Source organism: Pristiophorus japonicus, chromosome 1 (assembly GCF_044704955.1).
Source record: "Pristiophorus japonicus isolate sPriJap1 chromosome 1, sPriJap1.hap1, whole genome shotgun sequence".
In the NCBI taxonomy this organism is placed as follows: domain Eukaryota; kingdom Metazoa; phylum Chordata; class Chondrichthyes; family Pristiophoridae; genus Pristiophorus; species Pristiophorus japonicus.
Window position 1 is genome coordinate 482,290,034 of NC_091977.1, and position 12,020 is coordinate 482,302,053.

Below are 12,020 nucleotides of genomic sequence, written 5' to 3' on the forward strand. Positions count from 1 at the left end.
ATCTATTCCCCTTGCAATCGAATCCCCTATCACTATCGCTCTCCCACTCTTTTCCCTGCCGTCCTGTGCAGCAGAGCCCGCCACGGTGCCATGAACCTGGCTACTGCTGCTCTCCCCTGATGAGTCATCCCCCTCAACAGTACCCAAAGCGGTGTATCTGTTTTGCAGGGGAATGACCGCAGGGGACCCCTGCACTACCTTCCTTGCACTGCTCAAAGCTTTTGTGGAGCGACTCGACCAATACTTCGAAAACAACATCACTTTGTTCACAGTACTTTTAGCAGCACTTGTGTGCTGAGAGATTTGCTTCGTATTGTCACTGGTGGCAATGAACACCTGGGCTAATGCTATGGTCTTACTCAAGGTTGGGGTCTCCAAAGTTTGCGAAGTATGGTTTCGTGGCCAATGCCATGTCCGAAAAAATCTCTGAGCATGTGCTCCAAAAGTTCTTCAAATTTGCAATGTCCTGCAAGGCATCTTAGCTCGGCGACATAACTCGCCACTTACTGGCCTTCAGACCTTTTGTAGGTATAGAACCGGTACCTCGCCATCAGAATGCTTTCCTTCGGGTTCAAATGCTCTCAGACCAGTGTGCACAAATCATCGTACGATTTCGCCGTGGGTTTTGCTGGAGTGAGCAGATTCTTCATGAGGCCATACGTTGGTGCCCCACAGAGAGTGAGGAGAATCGCCCTTCATTTGGCAGCGCTCGCTTCCCCCTCTAGCTTGTTGGCCACGAAGTATTGGTCGAGTCGCTCCACAAAAGTTTCCCAATCATCTCCCTCCGAGAATTTCTCCAGGATGCCCACTGTTCTCTGCATCTTTGGGTTCACTATCTGTATCTCGTTGCCAGTTGTTGTGTATGGAGAAAGAGTCAGACTGAACACTGTGAGCTCAAAGTAAAGTGTGACCTTGGTCTTTTATTGCAGGTCTCCAGAGTGCATCTCCAGCCTGTGAAGCCTCCTTAAATACCTGTGCTCCTAAGGGATTATGGGATCTGCTGCTTGTGGGACCTTGCTGTCTGTAAATTGACTGCCATGTTTCCTACATTACAGCAGTGACTACACTTCAAAAAAAGTAATTAATTGGCTGTAAAGCGCTTTTAGACATCCTGAAACTCACGAAAGCTGCTTTAAAAATGCAAGTTCTTTCCTTCTTTCTTGTTATGCAGCCAGTGAGCTCTGATTGGATACATCACTTTAAATTTCAGCTGCACACCCCAGTGGTTTGGGTGCCAAAGCTGTGCTGTAACGTCCTGCTTCACGATGACATGCAAGCCATGATCCTTACTAATGGATCCATCACAGACAAGTGCAGACCAGAATCAAGCAAGGCTGTGTCATTGCACAACTGCTCTTCTCAATCTTTATCACTGCAATGCTTCACCTCACCTCCAACAAGCTCCCCACTGGAGTGGAGCTAATCTACAGGACAAATGGGAAATTGTTTAATCTCCGTTGCCTCCAGTCGAGTACCAAGGTTGTCCCAACCTCTGTCATTGAATTACAATATACAAATGACACTTGCATTTACACACTTTCAGATGCCAAACTCCAAACCATCGTTGACACTTTCACTGAAGCGTACGAGTGTCTGGGCCTTACATTAAACATCCGTAAAGCAAAGGTTCTCTACCAACCTGCCCCTGCCTCACAGTACCATCCACTGATCATCAAGAGCCATGACAAGACCTTGGACATGGTGGACCACTTTCCATACCTTCAGGGCCTCCTGTCAACGACGGCAGACATTGATGACGAAACCCAACACTGCTTTCAGTATGTCAGTGCAGCCTTTGGTCGCCTGAGCAAAAGGGTGTTTGGAGACCAAGATCTCAAACCCTGCACCAAGTACATGGTCTACAGAACAGTAGTGATTCCCACCTTCCTTTATGCTTCACAGATATGGATAATGTACAGTAGGCACCTCAAAGCACTGGAGAAGAACCACCAATGCTGTCTCCGCAAAATTCTGTTTCTCCATTGGCAGGATAGGCGTCCCAACGTCAGTGTTCTTTCTCAGGCCAAGCATCGAAGCACTGACCATGCTCAAGCAACTCCGATGGATAGGCCACATAGACTGCAAGCCTGATACAAGACTCCCAAAACATGCACTCTACTCCAAGCTCCGTCACGGCAAGCGAGTCCCAGGAGGGCAGAAAAAACGCTTCAGGGACATCCTCAAAGCCTCCTTGAAAAAATGTAACAACCCCACCGCCTCTTGGGAATCCCTGGCCCAGGAAAATAAGCATTCAGAAAGGCGCTGAACACTTTGAGTCTCTTCGTCGGAGCACGCGGAAGTCAAGTACAAACAGCGGAAGGAGCATATGGCAAACCAAGCACCCCACCCACCTGTCCCTTCAACCACCACCTGCCCCACCTGTGACAGAAACTGTAGATCCTGTATTGGACTCATCAGCCACCTTAGAACTCATGTTAGTGTGGAAGCAAGCCATCCTCCATTCCGAGGAACTGTCCAAGAAGAAGAAATGAGGTGATAGTTATTTAAATGAACTGACCCCATAAAGTTGTGCTCTGTCAGCTATGGGCTCCCTTCACATTGGCAGCCAGCTGTTCCCTGAACAGATTTTGCCAGGAGCAAACAATCAAGGCGTTAATGTCAGAGTACAAACAATGTGGGATGAGATTTTCAACTTCTGTGCCTGCCAGATCATGCTTTTCTATCCATTAGCAATACAGGAACTAGGAGTAGGCCAGCAAGGTCCCACAACAGCAATGAGATAGAACATAGGAACAGGAGTTTGCCATTTAGCCCCTCAAACCTGTTTCGCCATTCAATTAGATCATGGCTAATCTGTACCTCAACTCCAATTTACCCACCTTTGCTTCATATCCAGATACCCTCACCCAACAAAAATCTATCGATATCAGTCTTGAAAGTTCCAATTCTCCCCGCATTACAGCCTTTTGGGGAAAGAATTCCATGTTTCTACTACAAAATAGGTGGAATACTTCAAATGAGAAATGAAGCAGGTGCTCAGCTGACTGTATTGAGAAGATGACAGCATTTGTATTTTGGAAGGCTGAGATCAAATGGGCCGAAGGGCCTTCTTCTTCTGAACTTGTCAAATCATGTACTTATTAATAAAATAGGCTTTCAAATATGGAGGGTAGAATATTAAAGAATATGGGGAAGGAGAATGGGTTTAGCCTAGGTGGAATATTAAAGGATATGGGGAAGGAGAGTGAGTTTAGACTTTTGTGGGATATTAAGGAGTATGGGGAGCAAGAAGAGTGTATTTAAACTAGATGGGGTATTCAGGGGTATGGTGAGCAAGGAGAGTGGGTTTAGACTAGATGGGGTATTAAGAGGTATGGGGAGCGAGGAGAGTGGGTTTAGACTAGATGGGGTATTAAGGGGTTGGAGGGGGTTGGGTTTAGACTAGATGGGGTATTAAGGGGTATGGGGAGTGAGGAGAGTAGGTTTAGACTAGATGGGGTATTAAGGGGTATGGGGAGCAAGGTGCTGAGAGGCTTTTTTCTCTGCTGTAATGCTCAACGATTCTATAAATAACTCATTTATTTTAAACACTTAACAAATGTATCAAAGCGGGATATATGTAAACCAGGGTAAATTTTTGAATTGCGCCCTCTCACCAGCAGATTTTCTGTCCGTAATGGATCGGATGGATGCCCACAACTTTTCTAGACGGACAAGGCTCTGTTCTGGGAACACATTTACAAAATGGCCCCCATCACTTTCTCTTTAAAACAGCCTGACAACAGTTTCTGTAAGCTGGCACCATCTCTCATCATCTAATTTTGTTTTTGTTTTCTGATGATAGGATTGGGTTGGACTGCATTGCCCCCTTCCCCTTCTGATATTCACTGTCAAGGCTTGTACATGTGCAGTAATATTATTCGGATAATATTAGGTAACAGGAAATGACTGGCACCAGTTAGTAAACCCCAGCAAGGAGTTAACACCCTCGGAGAGGAGAGGATTATAGAGGAGGGGAGCGGCATTAGTAAACAGTGTGCTATATCCTGATTTGACAGGCATATTATAAAGCCTTTTACTGTCTGTCCAATGTTTATAGTTAAAGTTAAACACTTGAGACTTTCTATTGACAAAGTTTTAGCCTCAGAGATCTTCAAACCAATCCAAAGCTAACATACAGATCGTCGAACCAATCCAAACAAAGCTAATATACTGATCTTTGGACCATGCAACTTGCATCAAAGGTGAATTTTGTTTGCTTGAGTGTGTCACGAATGTCACTGGGCCTGTTATCAGTGCCACTCCTGCACAGGCCATCAATTAAACAAAAGCAAAGTACTGCGGATGCTGGAAATCTGAATTTAAAGCAGTACATGCTGGAAATACTCAGCAGCTCAGGTATCATCTGTGGAAAGAGAAACAGAGTGAACGTTTCATCGGAATCTGATGATTCAGCCAGCATTTCTGTTTTTATTACAGGATATCACTTCACAGTCTTTGAGATAGGAATTCCACTGCACTTCTGAATAAATGAAGCTAGGTTGAGAAGGGCAGGAAAATAATACTTAACTGCATGTATGTTTCACAAGAGCTCTACTGCCCCTGCTGTAGGTTCTATCGTGCAACTGCAGAATAATCTTTGGGTTGGATTCATGTAATATGTAATGGAAAATTAACAGTGAAGGCACATTGAACTGTTCAGAGAATGTCAATAGGAAGTGGTTTATAACCACTGTCTTAACCCGATGATCAGAACAGAAATTTCCAGTCAGAGAATCTTTTTGATGAGAGAACTGAAGGTTCTCACATCCTGGCTAAGGTTGTTCTAAGCCAGACGTTAACCTTAAATGAACATGGTGGGAACTTCACATTATAGAACCATATACTGGAAAATTTCCCCCATGGAGATTACGGTCCTGAAATCACTCCTGGGGATCCGGTGCTTTTTCGATAAGCCATGTGAGCTTTAAGGGGTTGGTTTTGGAACATTGAGGTCCTGAGGGTGTAATAAGGACCTATTTCAATGCAAGCTCTTTATTTCACGCTGCAGGAGGTGCAACAAAGGAGTGTGGTGCTCTTTGGACCAGAGCTCACTGAGGTGTCGCAACAAGTCACATGAGTGGAGGATGCAAATTGCATTGAGTTTGGGAAGATATTTTTAAAATTCATTCTTGGGATGTGGGCATCACTGGCAAGGCTGGCATTGTGTGGCCTGGAAGAATCCTGTAGCATGGAGGTGGATCCGGAGTGGGGGGAGGTGGGGGCTGGAAAGCATCAGGAAATCCAGGAGAACAGGTTTCCCATAGGCTCTGATTAGCATTTCAGAACTCTGTTTCTCACCCGCAGCCAGACAAATGGAGAGCCTAGCTGGCTGCGGGCAAGTAGGCCTGCAGTGTTAGGCTGCAGAGAGAAAGGAGGGAGAGATTAATTTCTACACAGCAAACTGATGAGATTTGAACTCACTTTCCCTGAATAATTAGACCAAGCCTGTGAATTACTAGTCCACTAACATAACCACTGCACTACCGTACCCTTCAATGAACTAAAAGGATGGTTAATTTCCTGACACAGTTAGGCCTTAATTAGTTAAGGAAGTTATGTTAAACCTTTATAAACCAATGGTTAGGCCTCAGCTGAAGTATTGCGTTCAATTCTGAGCACCGCACTTTAGGAAGGACGTCAAGGCCTTCAATAGGGTGCGGAGGACATTTACCAGAATGATTCCAGGGATGAGAAACTTAAGTTATGTGGACAGACTAGAGAAGCTGGACTTGTTCTCCTTAGAGCAGAGAATTTTAAGAGAAAATTTAATAGAGGTGTTCAAAAATTATAAGGGGTTCTGATAGAGTAAGTAAGGAGAAGACGTTTCCACTGTTGGGAGGGCCGAGAACCAGAGAACACAGATTTAAGATAATTGGCAAAAGAACCAGAGGGGAGATGAGACATTTTTTTACGCAAGTTGTTAAGATCTTAAGACTAGCACAAAATATCAAAATAGACAGCAAGAGTTTCTATAGATATATAAAAAGAAAAAGAGTGGCTAAAGTAAATGTTGGTCCCTTAGAGAACGAGACTGGGGAATTAGTAATGAGGAACATGGAAATGGCAGAAAATCTGAACAAATATTTTATATCAGCCTTTACGGTAGAGGATACTAAAAATATCCCAACAGTGGATAGTCAAGGAGCTATGGGGGGGGAGGAACGTAACACAATCACAAAGGAGGTGGTATTTGTTATATATGTAAACCTGTAAATACCTTACCTAGCCACCAGACGGCTCATCCCCTGAAGTCCCAAGGGATCCCACAATCCCTTGGGAGCACCTGTATAAGGAGGCCTCACAGGCTACAGAGGCACTCTGGAGACTTGCAATAAAAGACTACGGTCACACTTTACTTTGAGATCACAGTATCTAGTCAGACTCTTTATTCATACATAACAACTGGCGACGAGATACAGATGATGAACCCAACGATGCAGAAAACAGTGGGCATCCTGGAGAAATTTTCAGAGGGAGATGATTGGGAAACCTTCGTGGAGCGACTCGACCAATACTTCGTGGCCAACAAGCTGGAAGAAGAAGCGAATGCTGCCAAACGAAGGCCGATTCTTCTCACCGTTTGCGGGGCACCAACGTATGGCCTCATGAAAAATCTGCTTGCTCCCGCGAAACCCACAGAGGAATTGTACGAGGATTTGTGCACACTGGTCTGGAAGCATCTGAACCCGAAGGAAAGCGTTCTGATGGCAAGGTACCGGTTCTACACCTACAAAAGGTTTGAAAGCCAGGAAGTGCCGAGCTAAGACGTCTTGCAGGACATTGTGAATTTGAAGGACATTTGGAGCACATGCTTAGGGACTTCTTTGTACTTGGCATTGGCCATGAAGTGATACTTCGCAAACTTTTGACTGTCGGGACCCCAACGTTGAGTAAAGCCAGAGCGATAGCCCAAGCGTTCATTGCCACCAGTGACAATACGAAGCAAATATCTCAGCACACGAGTGCTGCTACAAGTACTGTGAACAAAGTGATGTTGTTTTCAAATGGCAACATACAGGACAGGCCTCACATGCCTGCAGCTGCACGTTCGCAGATGTCTCAGAGGTCACCATCAAGGGTGATGAATGCAAGGCCATTAACATCTTGTTGGCGCTGCGGGGTGATCATTGTTTCCATTCATGCCACTTCAAAGGATACGTTTGCAAGGGCTGTGGAACAATGGGACACCTCCAACGTATGTGCAGGCGAGCTGCAAACCTTGCTAATCCTGCAAACCACCATGTTGCAGAGGAGGACACATCCACAGCAGATCACGATGAACTAGAGCCTCAGACCGAGGAGGCAGAGGTATATGGGGTGCACACATTCACCACAAAGTGTCCCCCAATAATGCTAACGGTTGAATTAAATGGACTCCCGGTGTCAATGGAGCTGGACACGGGCGCAAGCCAATCCATTATGAGAAAAAAAACTTTTGATAAATTATGGTGCAGCAAGGCCTCAAGGCCAATCCTGACTCCCATTCGCACTAAACTGAGAACTTACACAAAGGAACTAATTCCCGTAATCGGCAGTGCTACTGTAAAGGTCTCCTACGATGGAGCAGTGCACAAGTTACCACTCTGGGTGGTACTGGGCGATGGCCCCGCGCTGCTCAGCAGGAGCTGGCTGGTAAAGATACGCTGGAACTGTGACAACGTCCGAACGCTCTCATCTGTTGACGACACTTCATGTGCCCAGGTCTTAAACAAGTTCCCCTCGCTCTTCGAACCAGGCATCGGGAAGTTCCAAGGAGCAAAAGTAAAGAGCCACCTAATTCCGGGGGCGCGACCCATCCATCACAAGGTGAGAGCAGTACCGTACATGATGAGAGAGAGGGTGGAGATCGAGCTGGACCGACTGCAATGAGAGGGCATCATTTCGCCGATCAAATTCAACGAGTGGACCAGTCCGATTGTTCCAGTCCTCAAGGGAGACGGCACCGTCAGAATCTGTGGTGATTACAAAGTAACTATCAATCATTTCTCCGTGCAGGATTAATACCCAGTACCAAAAGCAGATGACCTTTCTGCGACGCTGGCGGGAGGAAAGACGTTCACGAAAGCTGGACTTGATCTCGGCCTACATGAAACAGGAGATGGAGGAATCATCGAAGGGCATCACCTGCATCAACACGCACAAAGATCTCTTCATTTACAAGAGATGCCCGTTTGGGATTCGATCAGCCGCGTCGATATTCCAGAGAAACATGGAAAGCTTACTGAAGTTGGTCCCGCGCACTGTGGTCTTCCAGGACGACATCTTGGTTACAGGTTGGGACACAGTTGAGCATCTGCAGAACCTGGAGGAGGTTCTTAGTCGACTCAATCGCGTGGGGCTCAGGTTAAAACACTCAAAGTGCGTTTTCCTGGTGCCTGAAATGGAGTTCCTGGGGAGAAGAATTGCGACAGATAGCATCAGGTCCACCGATTCAAAGACGGAGGTAATCGAGAACGCATCGAGGCCACAGAACGTGCCGGAGCTGCGGTCGTTTCTGGGACTCCTGAACTACTTTGGTAACTTCTTACCAGGTCTCAGCACACTGCTAGAACCACTGCATGTCTTACTGTGTAAAGGAGACGAATGGGTATCGGGTAAAAGCCAAGAAAATGCCTTCATAAAAGATAGAAAATTGTTATGCTCAAACAAATTGCTTGTGTTGTATGATCCATGTAAGCGTTTGGTACTAGCATGTGATGCGTCGTCATACGGGGTCGGATGTGTATTGCAACAAGCTAATGAATCTGGGAAATTGTAACCGATTGCTTATGCATCCAGAAGTCTGTCTAAGGCTGAGAGAGCCTACAGCATGATTGAAAAAGAAGCGTTAGCGTGTGTTTATGGGGTAAAGAAAATGCATCAATATCTGTTTGGGCTAAAATTTGAACTGGAAACTGACCATAAGCCACTGATGTTCCTCTTTTCCGAAAGTAAGGGGATAAATACGAATGCACGGCCTGCATCTAGAGATGGGCGTTCACGTTGTCCGCATACAACTACGCCATCCGCCACAGACCAGGCACAGAAAACTGTGCCGATGCTCTCAATAGGCTGCCATTGCCCACATGGGCACAGCCTGCAGATTTAGTCATGGTAATGGAAGCATTCGCGAGTGAGCAATCACCCGTCACAGCCCGACAGATTAGAACCTGGACGAGCCAGGACCCCTTACTGCCCTGAGTAAAAAATTGTGTGCTTCACAGGAGCTGGTCCAGTGTCCCATTGGAAATGCAGGAAGAGATAACGCCATACCAGCGGCGCAAAGATGAAATGTCTATACAGGCAGACTGCTTTCTGTAGGGTAATCGGGTAGTGGTTCCCCAGAAGGACAGGGACACTTTCATCAGTGATCTCCACACAACTCACCCAGGCATTGTAATGATGAAAGCGATAGCCAGATCCCACGTATGGTGGCCCAGTATCGATGCGGACTTAGAATCCTGCGTGCACAAATGTAACACATGCTCGCAGTTAAGCAATGCAACCAGGGAAGCACCACTAAGTTTATGGTCTTGGCCCTCCAAACCGTGGTCCAGGGTCCATGTCGACCATGCAGGCCCGTTTTTGGGTAAAATGTTCCTCGTGGTTGTAGATGCGTATACCGAATAGATTGAATGTGAGATAATGTCGGCAAGCACGTCCGCTGGCACCACTGAAACAGAGAGACAGACTATTATCTGAATGGTGACAGATTAGGAAAAGGGGAGGTGCAAAGAGACCTGGGTGTCATGGTACATCAGTCATTGAAGGTTGGCATGCAGGTGCAGCAGGCGGTTAAGAAAGCAAATGGCATGTTGGCCTTCATAGCAAGGGGATTTGAGTACAGGGGCAGGGAGGTGTTGCTACAGTTGTACAGGGCATTGGTGAGGCCACACCTGGAGTATTGTGTACAGTTTTGGTCTCCTAACCTGAGGAAGGACATTCTTGCTATTGAGGGAGTGCAGCGAAGGTTCACCAGACTGATTCCCGGGATGGCGGGACTGACCTATCAAGAAAGACTGGATCAACTGGGCTTGTATTCACTGGAGTTCAGAAGAATGAGAGGGGACCTCATAGAAACATATAAAATTCTGACGGGGTTAGACAGGTTAGATGCAGGAAGAATGTTCCCAATGTTGGGGAAGTCCAGAACCAGGGGTCACAGTCTAAGGATAAGGGGTAAGCCATTTAGGACCGAGATGAGGAGGAATTTCTTCACCCAGAGAGTGGTGAACCTGTGGAATTCTCTACCACAGAAAGTTGTTGAGGCCAATTCACTAAATATATTCAAAAAGGAGTTAGATGAGGTCCTTACTGCTAGGGGGATCAAGGGGTATGGCGAGAAAGCAGGAATGGGGTACTGAAGTTGAATGTTCAGCCATGAACTCATTGAATGGCGGTGCAGGCTAGAAGGGCCGAATGGCCTACTCCTGCACCCATTTTCTATGTTTCTATGTTTCTATGTTTGCCACGCACAGCCTGCCTGATATTCCTGTGAGCGACAACGGGCCATGTTTCACCAGTGCCAAGTTCAAAGAATTCATGACCCGTAATGGGATCAAACATGTTACATCTGCCCCGTTCAAACCAGCTTCCAATGGTCAGGCAGAAAGAGCAGTGCAAACTATCAAGCAGAGCTTGAAGAGGGTGATTGAAGGCTCACTGCAGACTCGCTTATCCCGAGTCCTGTTTAGTTACCGCACGAGACCCCACTCGCTCACTGGGATTCCACCCGCTGAACTGCTCATGAAAAGGGCATTTAAGACAAGGCTCTCGTTAGTCCACCCTGATCTAAATGAACAGGTAGAGAGCAGACGGCTTCAACAAAGTACATATCATGATAGCGCAAATGTGTCACGCGAAATTGAAATCAATGATCCTGTATTTGTGTTGAACTATGGACAAGGTTCCAAATGGCTTCCCGGCACTGTTGTGGCCAAAGAGGGGGGTAGGGTGTTTCAGGCCAAACTTTCAAATGGACTCATCTACCGGAAACACTTGGACCAAACCAAACTCTGATTCCCGGACTATCCAGAGCAACCCACATCGGACCCTACCTTCTTTGACCCCACAACACACACCAGTGGCAACCGACACCACGGTTAACCACGAAGCAGAACCCATCACCCGCAGCAGCCCAGCAGGAATCACCACACCAGGCAGCACACCATCAAGGCCAGCTGCACAGCAGCCCAGCGAGAGCCCAACAAACGATTCACCAAAACCAACATTTGCACCGAGACAATCAACCAGGAAAAGAAAGGCCTCTGATCGACTCACCTTGTAAAAAGTTACACTATTGACTTTGGCGGGGGATGTTGTTATATATGTAAACCTGTAAATACCTTGTGGAGCCACCAGAGGGCTCATCCCCTGGAGTCCCAAGGGATCCCAGAATCCCTTGGGAGCACCTGTACTTAAGGAGACCTCACAGGCTAGAGAGGCACTCTGGAGACCTGCAATAAAAGACTACGGTCATACTTTACTTTGAGCTCACAGTATCTAGTCAGACTCTTTATTCATACATAACAGTATTCAGTAAGATAATGGGACTAAAGGCAGATGGACTTGGACCTGATGGCTTGCGTCCTAGGGTCTTAAGAAAAGTAGCAGCAGGGATTGTGAATGTATTGGTTGTAGTTTACCAAAATTCCCTGGATTCTGGGGAGGTCCCAGCAGATTGAAAAACTGCAAATGTAATGCCCTTAGTTAAAAAAGGAGGCAGACAAAAAGCAGAAAACTATAGACCAGTTAGCCAAACATCTGTGGTTGGGAAAATGTTGGAGTCCATTCATCATCATCATCATAGGCGGTCCCTCGAGCGAGGATGACTTGTTTCCACATGAGTTCACAGGTGTTTCAATGAAGGACCCGATGTTCCAGTCCTGAACTCCAATTGAGGTGGAAGATGCCTGTCCGTGAATTTTTTTTAACGTGTGGTGACCGTTGCACACCAGCCTCCACACAGGCTTGACAGAGCTAGGCCTTTATCCAGTGGCAAGGGTTAACCAGGACAACTGGAGACCTGCTCTACTGCA